Genomic DNA, 14,388 nt, shown 5'->3' on the forward strand with positions numbered 1-14,388 from the left:
ACCAGCATCTACTACATTTCTCTGAAAATTATTGGACTCGAGCTTGTCCTCTCCACCTCCCTTTCTCAATCTGCAATCCCTCCTCACGTGCCCTATTTTACCATAGCTCCAGTACTTTATCTCTCTCCCTGGACCTTACTCATGTTACCATTGCATCAGCTGATGAACTTTGACTTGATTTATGCCTTAGTTTTTCAATAAGAAGTGATGGCATAATAGATTATATCTCAAGAGACTTCACATGGCTAAGATTCATTATCGGTTATCCTAAGAATCTGGCATAGAACAAAGTAAAAAGCTAGTTTTTTTTTTCCTTATCATCAATTTTAACATCAAAGGCCATAAGTTTACTAATTAAAGAATTGAAGTGGTTGAGATGCTCTTGAATTGATGCTCCTATTAGATATGTGCCCTAGATGCCAGATTGGCTGATACATTCCTGTACAAATGTAAGGACAAATTTATAATTTTGACTATAAATGAATAAAAGGATTATTCTACTATCACATTGTGTACATTATGTCTGTGATACATCCTTTAAGTTAGTAGGAATGTTAATTCATATTTTCAAGTATTAAAAATTTAAGACATGAATTTACATAACTAACTCATAAATAGCTCCTGACCATAGGATCATCATGAGGATGGTGATCGATCCGAAAGGTTGGTGTACAATCACTTTCTTAGGATAGATGAGTCTTGAGTCTACGGTGTGGAGACACTAGAGCGAGAGTACAGATATTCATTGAGAATGAGAGTACTGAGCATGACCACCTCGAGCAGTCATAAGGAAGTCTACCTTCTCGTCGATGACTAGCTCGATGCTGCAGCTGTGTGTCTAGTTCTTTGATCTGAGGTACATCGATAGTTCATCTTGAGTGTGTTATAGTTTGACTACACCATAACTCGATCTCCTAGCCATTCGAAATCCTGAGGTGTATGTTGGCTGTAGGATATTCATTGTAGGAACTAGATTACACCAAGATAGGATCTATCAATCTCGATAGATAAGAGGAGTAGTCCTATGATGATCGAAAGATCGAGTCCTTAAGCCCATGACCATGGCAGAGTGAAATAATGAAAAGAGTTTTCCATTGAGATTTCACATCAGACTTGGATTGATCGATTGATTCATATGACTGATGTTGGGCTTGACGAGTTCACCTTAACCCTAATTCAGTCGAAACTCATGATAGAAGAACTCAATCACACAGGTAGCTGCACCGAGAGGTTCGTCTTCATTTCTGATAGGTTGCCACCATATACTGCTAGGTGTCATTGATGAATTTTGAGAGCAATTAGAATGATCTTGATGATCGATCATTCTAATTGTCTGAATTAGAAGAGTTCTAGTCTATCGAAAGAAGTTTCGATGATATCGATTATAAGATCACGACATATCTCATTACCATATGGAAATGAACCTAACTAGGTCACACAAACAAGAGTTAGGGTTTGGATGTCATCAATTGAGCTAGCCCAGTTCGATTAATTTGGAATAGATCCAATTAGATTCAAAAAAATCGTGCTAGCACATGATTGAGCCTAACTTTCTCTTCGTACAATCTTTTTCATCTCGACTGAGCCAAATGTGATTTGACTCATCCAGAGAACCTTGAGAAGGTTTCTCTTGATCTGACTAGAGCCAGTCCAGCTTAAAAAAAAAATTATCTTAATTTATGAGATAAATTTAAGACAACACCTATCAATTCCTGTCACTGTTATTTTCATTTTAGGACATCAGTCAAATATTGACTTATGGATCTTGAACTGAAGGCCACTTGGCAAGAGATCATTGGAGAGTTTTTGTGGAGTGTCCACCTACTAAATTAGGCCTCAAAGTGGGTGCCAAGATCAGATTGGGCGTGCACCCCAAGTGGATAAGGATAGAGTCCCATGAGATGAGGACTCTATGCCTTGATCGACTCAAACTGTTGGGCGCCAATCTCACTATGTTTATCCAGTGTTGGTGCCAACAGTAGGAGGGTTTGGTGGGATTCTTATCTGATATGATCAGATGATATCACTCTATCAATTAAAATTTTTTTAAAATTAATTAGAATTTTTTGATTGGTCAAATGATGTGACATTGCATGGCGCAGTAGGGTCTATTTAAACCCTGTCTGCGCCTAGGGTTAAGAGAATTTGCTCAATACCCAGCAAAAGCTTAATATCCCTCCACTTCTCCACACCCCCTCTAGTCCTCTCTCTCCCCTCTTCATGTCCAAGAAGTTGGGCATCTATCTGGTGCTTGTCCAAGGCGTGGTGGCTCCCTGATCAGAAGGCTGCAGGAATTTGTCGAGAAGCTACTGCTCCAGTTTCAGAAGATCTTTTAAAGATCTTCCAGATCAGATCTAGATTTAATTTTTGGAACAGAGATTCACAAGGAGAAGATGATTCAGATCCTACTTGAGTGGATATCGGTAGAGGTCAGATGACTGCATGGCTATTTTTGAACCTCGGGCATTGCTGCGATCATCTACAGGGTAATCTAGTTACCCTAGAGGTATTTCTCTAATCCTCAAGTTTTAAATTTAATTTTAGATTAAATATTAGATAATAAGAATTAGATCTAATAAATCTTAGATCTAAAATATCATAAGAAAATTTTTATTTAAAATATTCCACCTTAGAACTCATTAGATCTGAAAGATCCTACAAAGAAAAAGATGATTTTTTCTTTAACTGATATCAGAGCCAGGTTGATGGCTCTATTTCTGATCTAATTTAAATTTGATTTTTATTTTTATTTATTTAATATTAATAAATTTTAGATGTCACATCAGATGTGATTGAATCTGAAATTAAAAAATTTAAAATTAAATCTAAGCAGATCTAACATATATGAGATATATAACTAGACTAGGAATAGTTTAAACTATGAATAGTCTTGAAATTTTATGTTTTAATGTGATTAAAATATAAATTAGATCTAATTTATTTTTTAATTTTTTGATATTATAAATATTATATTGAGATCAAAAAATAAAAAATAAAAATTTAATTAATACATAAGATTGATCTGTTGCATGTCTAGACTAGTTGTAGAATTATTCTAGTAACTGTCTAGAATAGATTTCATATTGAATAGTTCAATTTAAATCTTATTTTTTAAATATTGTATGTGATGTATCAGATCTGAAAGCATGCTAATTAGATCAGATTTTAATACATGAGATGTATGCAAAGTATGTATAAGTTAGATCTGAAATTATATATGTGATATGTAACTTAGATCTAAGTAATTTTGTAGTTAAATTAATATTTCTGATTAAGGTGTTCCTCATAGCCGTCCGATCATAAGAACAAAATAGAGTTTAAGACCCTCTCCTCTCATTTAATGGGGTGTTCTTATGGCATGTAGGGGTGCTACGCGTTCATCCTTAATCAGAAATCAAAATTTATTTTTCTGTAAAATCCTAGATCCTGAAACCCTAAGATTTATTTACATGTTTTGTTTATGAACCCAAGACTTAAATAATGAATTAAGCTTATGAAATTAAATTAGATCTAAAATTGAGAATTTCAGATCTAAGTCATTTTCATAAAATTGGATTCAAACTTGGGTAGCTCAATTAGGTCTAGCAGTTGATCAAATCGAATCAAAAGTTGGTTAGGTGGGATCATGAAAGCTAATAATTGATCAGCCTAATAGGATTAAGTCCAGGTCAAGGTTGAATCATATTTAGATATGACTCGATCAAGTTAAGACCTAATTTGGCTCAGTGGTTAGAGCCTGGATTGTGGGCTAACTCAATTAGTTCTGGTTCAATAATTTGGTATTTAAGGTAAGTTAGGCAGATGCGATCGATTGATTTTTAATTGGAAGCTACTTGACTCGAATGCATTCTTGTCAAGTTAATGGTATATCCCTCCCACCGATCTCACTTACCTGGTCATATCTGTTGATCCAGTTCTGATTTGAGTTGGCTAACAATTCGAGCTAACCCATGCCACTAGGTTAGTCATAATTGTTATGACTATGTCAAGTCAAGTTTAATGAGACCTAAATCAAATCTCTCTAAGAAAATATTAAGTCTAAGATCTTCCACCATTGTGGATGTGTGGGCCCTTTCCGAGATTGATTATTCTCGGCTAGTTACAGTAGCTCAGTTGCACTGGAAAGATGCAACCATGTCCATTAGGCATTGGATGCTACGGATTAGAGGAGGGGTTGTGCTCAATATTCCGGATACAATGAGGGACTCAATCAGGAATCTAGTTCGTGCAAATGGTGGGTTTGACTTAAGTAAGGATTGGAGCAATATTTCGAGCATGGTGAGCTTCATGAATTAGAGATCAAGTTTTGGGTGCACCATGATTAGAGAATCATTGGACAAGAGTTGTCTACTCATCGGTTGACCCATCACCAATAACTGTTAGGTGAGGTGGTGAGCCAGTCGGTGAGACCGCACCATCCACTAGAAATCACTAATCACGAAGATTTTCACATCTCTAACTAGGGAGTGTAGGGATCTGAAAAAATAGTGGGAGCCTAATTTGTTTAAAAATGAAACTCCTAAATAAATTGGTTAAGTCTGATTACAAAATCTAACTAGAAACTTTTGACTCTCTACAGGAAACATATCTGCGTCCAACCCCCTGACCAAAATACTAGACACCCACAGATTGACTGGACCTAATTTCAAGGACTGATTGAGGAACTACAGAATTATTCTGGGTTTCAAAAAACTAACTCATTTCTTGGACCAAGACCCACCTGCCATGCCAGCACGTCCGACTGCTGAACAGAAAGCGTCTCTGAAAAAGTGGACGGATGACGATAACAAAGCCAGGTACTACATGCTGGGTGCCATGTCTCATGACTTACAACGCCAGCATGAGAACATTATGACTACCCGTCAAATGTTGGCTTACCTACAAGAGTTGTTTGGTGAACAAAGTTGTGTAGCCAAGTATCAAGTCTGCCAAAAGTTTTTTAAGGCAAAAATACGTGATGGGCAGTCAGTCCAAGATCATTGTTTGTCAATGATCAAGGACATTGAAGAGCTTGAGAAGCTCGGTGTCATCTTAGACAGAGATTTTCAGATTGATGGGATCCTTCAGTCCTTATCTGATGTATATGATCAGTTCATCATGAACTTTCATATGCATAAGATGCAGTGTACCTTGGCTGAGTTAATGAACATGTTGGTTACGGCTGAGCTTTCTTTGAAGGGTTCAAAAGGCTCAGTCCTTACTGTGGAGCGGACTTCTTCCAAGAGAAAGTCTTTGGAAAGAAGAAGAAGTCTACGAAGAAGCAGAAGGTAGATGGGAAGAAGAAGAAGACGGAACCGAAGAAGAAGGCTGCTGAAAAGAAAAAATATTTTCACTGCAATTCAGATGGCCATTGGAAGCGAAACTGTCCTCAGTACCTGGCCACCCTAAAGAACAAGAAGGATGGTCCTTCTAGAGGAATGCTCATTATAGAATCTAATCTTACAGTTTCTTCTACGTCCTGTTGGGTACTTGACTCTGGTTCTAGTACTCATTTGCGCACTTCTATACACGATCTTGAGGAGAGCAGAAGGTTGAGGGATGGGGATATGATCCTACATATCGGGAACGGAGCAAGAGTTACTGTTGTAGCCGTGAGAACTTACCCTCTGTAATTACCGTTAGGATTAGATTTAATTCTTAGAGATTGTTATTATGTGCCTACAGCAAGTAAAAATTTGATTTCTGTTTCATGTTTAGCACAAGAAGGCTATGTGATTAGCTTTCATAAGAATTATTGTAACATATTTTATGAAAATAATAAAGTTACAAATGGTTTTCTTATTAATGGTCTCTATCAGCTACATATTGATGTATCTGTATTTAATATCGAGCATAATGTGAATGCCATAGGAATTAAAAGACCTAGAGATAGTCTAAATGATAGGTATCTGTGGCACCTAAGGCTAGGTCATATAGCGGAAGACAGGGTTAACAAATTAGAGAAATTCAGGCTATTGAGTCCGTTGACTTTCGAGTCATATCCACTTTGTGAATCATACCTTCAAGGCAAATGACCAAGCTCTCTTTTACAGGACATAGGGAAAGGGCCCCAGACCTACTTGCCCTAGTACATATAGATGTGTGCAGCCCATTTGATGTGCCGGCTAGAGGCAACTATGTCTACTTCATTACCTTCACCGATGATATGTCTAGGTACGGATATGTGTTTCTAATGAAACACAAGTTTGAAGCCTTTGAAAAGTTCAAAGAATTCAGACATGAAGTAGAAAAACAAACAGGAAAGCCCATTAAGATTCTTCGATCAGATCGAGGAGGTGAATACCTTAGTTGAGAGTTCCTAGACTATCTTAAGGATAATGGCATAGTCTCTCAATGGACTCCATCTAGAACGCCACAACTCAATGGAGTTTCAGAACGGAGGAACTGGACCCTATTAGATATGGTCCGTTCCATGATGAGCTTCACGGACCTCCCTGAGTTTCTTTGGGGACATTGTCTCATGACAGCAATATATGTATTGAATATAATTTTTTCTAAAACCGTTCCTACCACACCGTATGAGACATGGCATGGTAAAAAGCCAAGTCTGAGTCATCTCAGAATTTGGGGTTGTCCGGCTCATATCAAGAGACAGCAGGTGGACAAGTTAGAGTTCAGATCTTTTAGAGCTCGGTTCATAGGATATCCTAAAGAGTCATTAGGATACTATTTCTATATTCAAGAAGATCACAATGTGATTATGAATCGACATGCTATTTTTCTTGAAAAATAGTTTATTCAAGATAGTGGCATCGAAAGAATAATTAAGCTCAAGGAGAATATCTCCCAAGAGCAACGAGCTAAAGAACCTGAGGAACCAAATCAATTAGAACCAGTCCTAACACAACCTCTTTCACCTCATAAATCGACTAGAATTTTCCGTCCTCCTGAAAGGTACGTAGGTACTATATAAGAGGAAGTAGAAGAAATATTCCTCATGGGAAATGGGGCTCATAGTGATGACCCCAAGACCTATGACGAGGCGATATCAGATATCGACTCCGAGAAATGGTTAGAGGCAATGAGATTAGAAATTGACTCAATGCACTCAAACCAAGTCTGGATCTTGATAGATCCACCTGAAAGTATTGTATCTATTAGGTGTAAATGAATCTTCAAGAGAAAGATAGGTGCAGATGGGAATATGGAGACATTCAAGGCTAGGCTCGTAGTGAAAGGTTATCGTCAGCGCGAAGGCATTGACTATCAGGATACCTTTTCGTCCGTAGCCATGCTAAAATCCATCCACACATTGCTTGCTATTGCAACCTATTTTGATTATGAAATATGGCAGAAAAGTCTTATCTTAATTCATAAGATGAATTTAAGACAACACCTGTCAATTCCTGTCACCTGCTATTTTTGTTTTAGGACATTGGTCAAACGTTGACTTATGGATCTTGAACTGAAGGCCACTTGGCAAGAGATCATTAGAGAGTTTTTGTGGAGTGTCCACTTGCTAAATTAGGTCTCAAAGTGGGTGCCAAGATCAGATTGCACATGTGCCCCAAGTGGATAAGGATAGAGTCCCATGAGATGAGGACTCTATGCCTTGATCGACTCAAACTGTTGGGCACCAATCTTACTGTGTTTATCCAGTGTTGGCGCCAATAGTAGGAGGGTTTGATGGGGTTCTTATCTGATATGATCAGATGATATCACTCCACTAATCAAATTTTTTTTAAAATTTATTGAAATTTTTTGATTGGTCGAATGATGTGGCACTGCATAGCGCAGCAGGGTCTATTTAAACCCTGTCTGCGCCTAGGGTTAAGAGAATTTGCTCAATACCTAGCAAAAGCCTGATATCCCTCTACTTCTCCATGCCCCCTCTGGTCCTCTCTCTCCCCTCTTCACGTCCAAGAAGTTGGGTGTCCATCTGGTGCTTGTCCAAGGTGTGGTGGCCCTCTGATCAGAAGGCTGCAGGAATTTATCGAGAAGCTGCTGCTCCAGTTTCAGAAGATCTTTTGAAGATCTTCCAGATCAGATCCAGATCTGATTTTTGGAGCAGAGATTCGCAAGGAGAAGATGATCTAGATCCTGCTCGAGTGGATATCGGTAGAGGCCAGACGACTGCGTGGCTATTTTTGAACCTCGGGCATTGCTACGATCATCTATAGGGTAATCTAGTTACCCTATAGGTATTTCTCTAATCCTCAAGTTTTAGATTTAATTTTAGATTAAATATTAGATAATAAGAATCAGATCTAATAGATCTTAGATTTGAAATATTATAGGATAATTTTATTTTAAAATATTCTGTCCCAGATCTCATTAGATCTGGAAGATCCTACAAGGAAAAAGACAGTTTTTTCTTCAGCTCCATTCTCTATCTTTAGGTTGTACAGCTACTGTCTAAGGAATATATTGTTCACCAATAACTTTCTTTCATAAATACCTTTTAGCTTCTCCCACAACTCTTTTGTAATTATCTCTGTCTCGACGTTGAAAAGAATAGTATTATCCAATGCTAGAAATAGGTTTGCCAAAGCTATCTCATTTTTCTTTGAGAATTGTTTATCTATCATCCCTTTCGACTTATCTTTTTTATCAAAGAGGGTGACCGCGCAACTGTCTTTTACCAACACTGCATGCATCTTGAGTTTCTATAATACAAAATTTGTCCCGTCAATGCATAGGATTTCAAACTTGATTGTGCTCTTTCTTTCCATCATGGTTCTACCGTACAAAATTTTTATACAAACTTTTGGCTCCAATACCAATTGTTAAAAACAAAGGATCCTGCGTTGGAACCTAAAACAACAAATAAACCACAAGAAAAGTAAAACAAAAATGAAGTAGAGGAAGAATATAAAGAGTTTACAAGATTTGCATGATAGAATATCATTCCGATATCCTCAGACAAGATCTCCATGTGCATCTTTTATATATTGATCACGATAAGAAATAGTTATAAGGAGAAACAATCTCTAATCTCTCACTTTTCTCTTTCTGTACAATGAGAATAATATTATAGAACCCAAATCCCAACAACACAAAAGAAAAAGAAAACACAGAGAATTAGAACTATCAGTTGGATTTTTTTTTTAATATAAGAATAGAAGGCCACAAGGACTAGCAATGGTGGAGCCTGACATCAAATATTGGAAGGATAAAGTAATAATTTATTAATATTTTTTAAATAAAATATTTTATAATAAATAATAAAATAAAGATATATATTCAAAAATATTATAAAATATTAATAAATATTTAATTTTATATATAAATAAAGATAAATAAAAAATATTATTTTATACCATCTATAAAATGATTTTGATTGTGTAAAAATCTCAATAATCTCTTCCACATTAAAAGTTGAAGAATAAAAAAAGAGTTAAAGAATAAATAAACAACTATTTTTTTAAAAAAAATTATTATTTTAAACAAAAAATTAATATATAAATTTATTATATCTTTTTTTTTTAAATTAATAGATTCGTAACGTATGTAAAACTAAAATATTGGAGGGACCACCATATATATAAATATATAGGTAATAATCATTTTAAAATTTTTTGGAGGGGGCAGTGGCCCCCCTAGTCTCTCTTACGCTCTGCTACTAAAGACTAGAATAATTATCATTGTTGGTTTAAACTACTCATATTCCTATCCTTATCTCACTTTCTACTTATTTGAATTTATCTTCACCACTTCTTTTAAAGGGTGCTTGGTTCGCAAATAGAATCGAAATCAAAATAGCCAAATCCTTCGAAGGGTTTGGTTCATAATCGGAATCGAAATTAGAATAAAAATTTGAATCCTTAAAAGAAAGTAGAGATTAAATTTTAGATAAATTGGGATATTTCTATTTTGCCTTAGAATCGGAATCGGAATGAGACTCCTTTTAATCAAATAATTAGAATAGGAGTCATCTATCACATTTCAATTTTAGACCCCAGCTCCACCCAACCAAATACCCCCTTAATATTTTGGTGGGATGTGACTTCATCAACTAACAAAGATAGGGCTGGCTGAAGGGCAAAGCCACCGAAGCCCTTGCCTTAGGCCCTCACCCCCAAGCCCCCCTGCTACAACCCCCCCCCCCCTCCGCCTCCACCCCAAAATGTCGGAAGGCCTCCCTCCACCCCCAGGCCCCCTGCTCAGCCTGCGAGAAGACGAACGGCAAGACATCTCCACCCTGGAAGGCCCCCGCCCCTAGCCCCTGAGTGGCCCCACTCGACTCGCAAGAAAATGAACAGCGCCAGGGCAAGGAAGAATGGCTGGGCGCGTGGTCAGTCGATCACCGATGGCAAGGAAGATGGAATGACCAAAGGTCTCCAGCTCTCTGCACGAGCGATGCGACAGTAGATGGTCCCCTTTTTTTTTCATTTTTTGGAAGGCCCCCACCCCCAGACCCCCCTCCCGCTCGGCCCGCAAGAAGATGAATGGCACATCGGCACTGGCAAGGAAGAACGATTGAGGCTTGAGGCCTTGAGTGGCTGAGCAGTCATCAATCAGCCAGTCACTGATGGCAAGGAAGATGAAAGGTCTCCACTCTCTGCGCAAGCGGCCCGATGGTCTGTCGGTCCCTTTTTTTTCATTTTCCAAGCAAAAATACATGGCAGACCACAGACGGTGACTATGCATGGAAGTGTGGGAGAAAATAAAGGGAGTCAAGCAGCAAACGGCCTGTTTAGCATTAATGTTTGCCAATTACCAATCCAGTCCACCAACAAAGTTTAGTGTTTCAATACTAATGGTTATTTTTTTTATAAAAATAGATTCTTTTCTTATGCTTTGATAGAAATACTGTTAATAATCAATATTTTACATAGTACACATGGCTCCACAGAAGTATAGAACCTTGTTTTGAATTTTTTTTGTTATCTGCTTTTGTACTCCTTCAAAAAGATTTGTAAATTCTCAAAATTGGTTGGAGTTGGAAAGTATTTGATGTTTTATAGTTTGGATCATTCTATATTTGTAAGTTTAGTAAGATTATCTATTTTTTTTCTAGATTAATATAGTTCTTTTTTCTATAAAAAAATATTTTTTTTAATTTTTAATATCTATTCTTTAATTTTTTTTCATTATTTTTTTTACTTTTCTTCTTGATAATAACTCTAATTCATATTTTCTACAGTTTGCACTCTTGTATAATAGTATTCAACAATCGAATACTATAAATTAATTGATTATTTATCTCATTTACAATCAGTATTCAACAATTAGATACTATTATTCTAATCTTTATAATTTTTTTATTTAATTTAAAATTTATATTATATTATTATATTATCTCTATTTTATTTAATACTTGATTCATTGAACTAAAAATTTTGATTGTTAATTTTGTATTAGCCATTTAAAAAATATAAGATAATTATAATAGCTTTTTTTTTGATAATTTATAATAAAAATTTAAATATGTCAATTCAAAAATATAAATCTGGTTATTCAAAGCTTCAAAAAAAAAGAAAAAAAGTTTAATACAATCTCAAAAAAGAGCTTTTGATAATTTTTTTACAAGCAATAAAAATAATAAATCAAAAAATATTGATGAATATTTCTTAAATAAATTAATTAATAATTTTTTAGAGTTAGATGATAATGAAATATTAAAATAAGAAGAAGTCAATGAAAAAATTCAAAATGAAACTCAAAGTCATGGTAAAGAGAACCAATCTGTTAATTTAAATGACTACATTTCTAAAAATATTTATGATCCAAATCAATGGATAAATATTGATATAAATTTGAGAGATTTATTAATAGAAAATGGTCCAATTAGAATTGATGATATAGATTTTTCTAAAGATAAATTTTCAAGATATTTTTCTACTATATACTATATTCAAAAGTTGGCAAATGAAGAGAAGTATGAAAGAAGATAACTAGTTTATTAAAAAAACTTAGATAAAATATTTTATTTTTATTATAATTTATTTAATTTTACTTCTAGTATAAGTAAAATAGCTAATATTAGCACTAGAGATTGAAAAAACCTTAGTACTAAGCTTAAGAGTCATGAGATGAGTAATGAGCATATTATTAATATGAGTTCATGGATTGATTTAGAAATGAGATTGCTGAAAAATAAAATAATTGATAAAAGTATTCAAGAACAAATAAATAGAGATGAAGAACATTGAAAAAAAAATATTATTAAGAATTTTTGCTGTAGTAAAAATTTTTAGTAAAAATAATTTGACTTTTCATAGAAAAAATGAATAGATCTATCAAAAAAATAATAAAAATTTTTTAAGTCTAATTGAAATGATTGCAAAATTCGATCCGGTGATGCAAGAATATATTCAATGTATTAAAGATAATAAAATTCATACTCATTATCTTGGACATAATGTATAAAATAAATTAAAAAATTTGTTAGCAAGTAAAATTAAAAATAAATTATTAAAAAACTTATAGAAATAAAATATTTTTTAATAATACTTAATTGCACTTCAAATGCAAGTCATCAAAAGTAAATATCTTTTATATTATGATGTGTAGATATTTCATTAAGTCCAATCAAAATTATAATTTTTTTTTAAATTTTTAAAAAAAATCATACAATCGAAAAAGATCTTTTTGATGTCATTATGGATAAAATAAAATATATTAGACTTGATATTAATAATTTAAGAGGACAGGGATATGGTAATAGATCTAATATGAAGGATAAACAGCAAGGAGTACAAAAAAGACTTTTAGATATAAATTCTAGATTTTTTTATACACCATGTGGTTATCACAATCTAAATTTAGTACTTTATGATATGACTAATTCTTGTACTAAAGCTATATCATTTTTTAGAGTGGTACAATATATATTCACTACTTTCTTCTTCTACTAAATGATAAAAAAAATTTTAAAATATTTTTGATCTAACTCTTAAATCATTGTCATAAATATATTGAAAAAGTCATATTAAAAGTATTAAAGCAATAAGATTCTAAGCTCCACGAATAAGAGATGCTTTATTGGAATTAGCAGAACTTAGTGAAGATTCTAAAACTAAAAGTGAAGCTAATTGCTTAGCAACATATGAGCTTGAAAATTTTAAATTTTTATTGAACATGACTATTTGGTATGATATATTATTTGCTATTAACTCAATTAGTAAAAATTTACAATCAAAAGATATGCATATTGATGTTGCTATAGAACAACTAAAAGATTTTTTTTAAAAAAAATATATAAAGAAGATGGATTTGCATCCGCTATGATTTCTTCTAAAAAAATTATATCTGAAATAAAAATAGAACCTAAATTTTATGATAAGCATATCATTCATAGAAAGAAACAATTTGATGAGAACGTTGACAATAAAATAACAAAATCTTTTGGAGAATTATTTAGAATTGATTATTTCTTATATATAGTAGATCAAACAATTTTTTCACTATAAAATAGATTTGAACAATTTAAGATACATGAAAATATTTTTGATTTTCTATTTAGCTATAAAAAATTGAAGTTATTAGACAATGATAGTTTGAAAGAATATTGTCTTAATCTTAAATTTTCTTTAAAATATTATAACTACTCTGATATTGATGGTTTAGATTTATTTTCAGAGCTAAAAATTTAAAAAAAATTATACAAATGAAAGATAATAGTCCAATGGACATACTCAATCATACAAGATGACTCGACTCTTTTTCAAATATATATATTATTTTTAGAATAATATTAATAATTTTAGTAAGTGTTGCTTCGACAGAAATAAGTTTTTCAAAATTAAAATTAATAAAATCTTACTTAAGATTAATAATGTCTCAAGAAAGATTAAATGAATTAACTATATTATCAATTTAAAAAAAAATATTAGAAGAATTTAATTATAAAAATTTAATTAAAAATTTTGCATCTCAAAAAATTAAAAAAATAAAATTTTAATAAAAAATTTATATAAATTTTAATAAAAAAAATATATTTTAATATTTAGTTTTCAACCTCTAAATATAGCCGCCTCTGAACAAAGATATCATCCTTGATCGCCTAATATTAGACCAAACAAAGTTCTCTACCGTTTAAACTCCGGCATCTTCAAGCCTGCTCATTTCCACCCTCAATTGGTGTTTGTTGGGTCCCCACACATGGCTTTCATGCATTCTCGCACGTGTAAGCGAGCTCGTCATGTGGCATTCCGCGCGTCGGTCGGATGCCACCTCTCGAGCAGTTTAAAAGGCCGCACTCGGGCTCTCATCGCTCCCGGAAAGCAGGAATTGGGGCGGAGGGAGATGGCGGACATCAGGGGGTGCAACGACAAATGTGGGTGCATGGTACCATGCCCCGGGGGCGAGGCTTGCAGGTTCCGGCCGCATTCCACCGTCCATTCTTTGATGATAGGGCGATCTTTACCGTCCATTTAGGGAAACCAGCAATTGGACGGCCATGATCAGCCGGTTTGTCATATTATTTTTGATTATTTGAATTAA

This window comes from Elaeis guineensis, chromosome 4 (assembly GCF_000442705.2).
Source record: "Elaeis guineensis isolate ETL-2024a chromosome 4, EG11, whole genome shotgun sequence".
NCBI classification, from domain to species: domain Eukaryota; kingdom Viridiplantae; phylum Streptophyta; class Magnoliopsida; order Arecales; family Arecaceae; genus Elaeis; species Elaeis guineensis.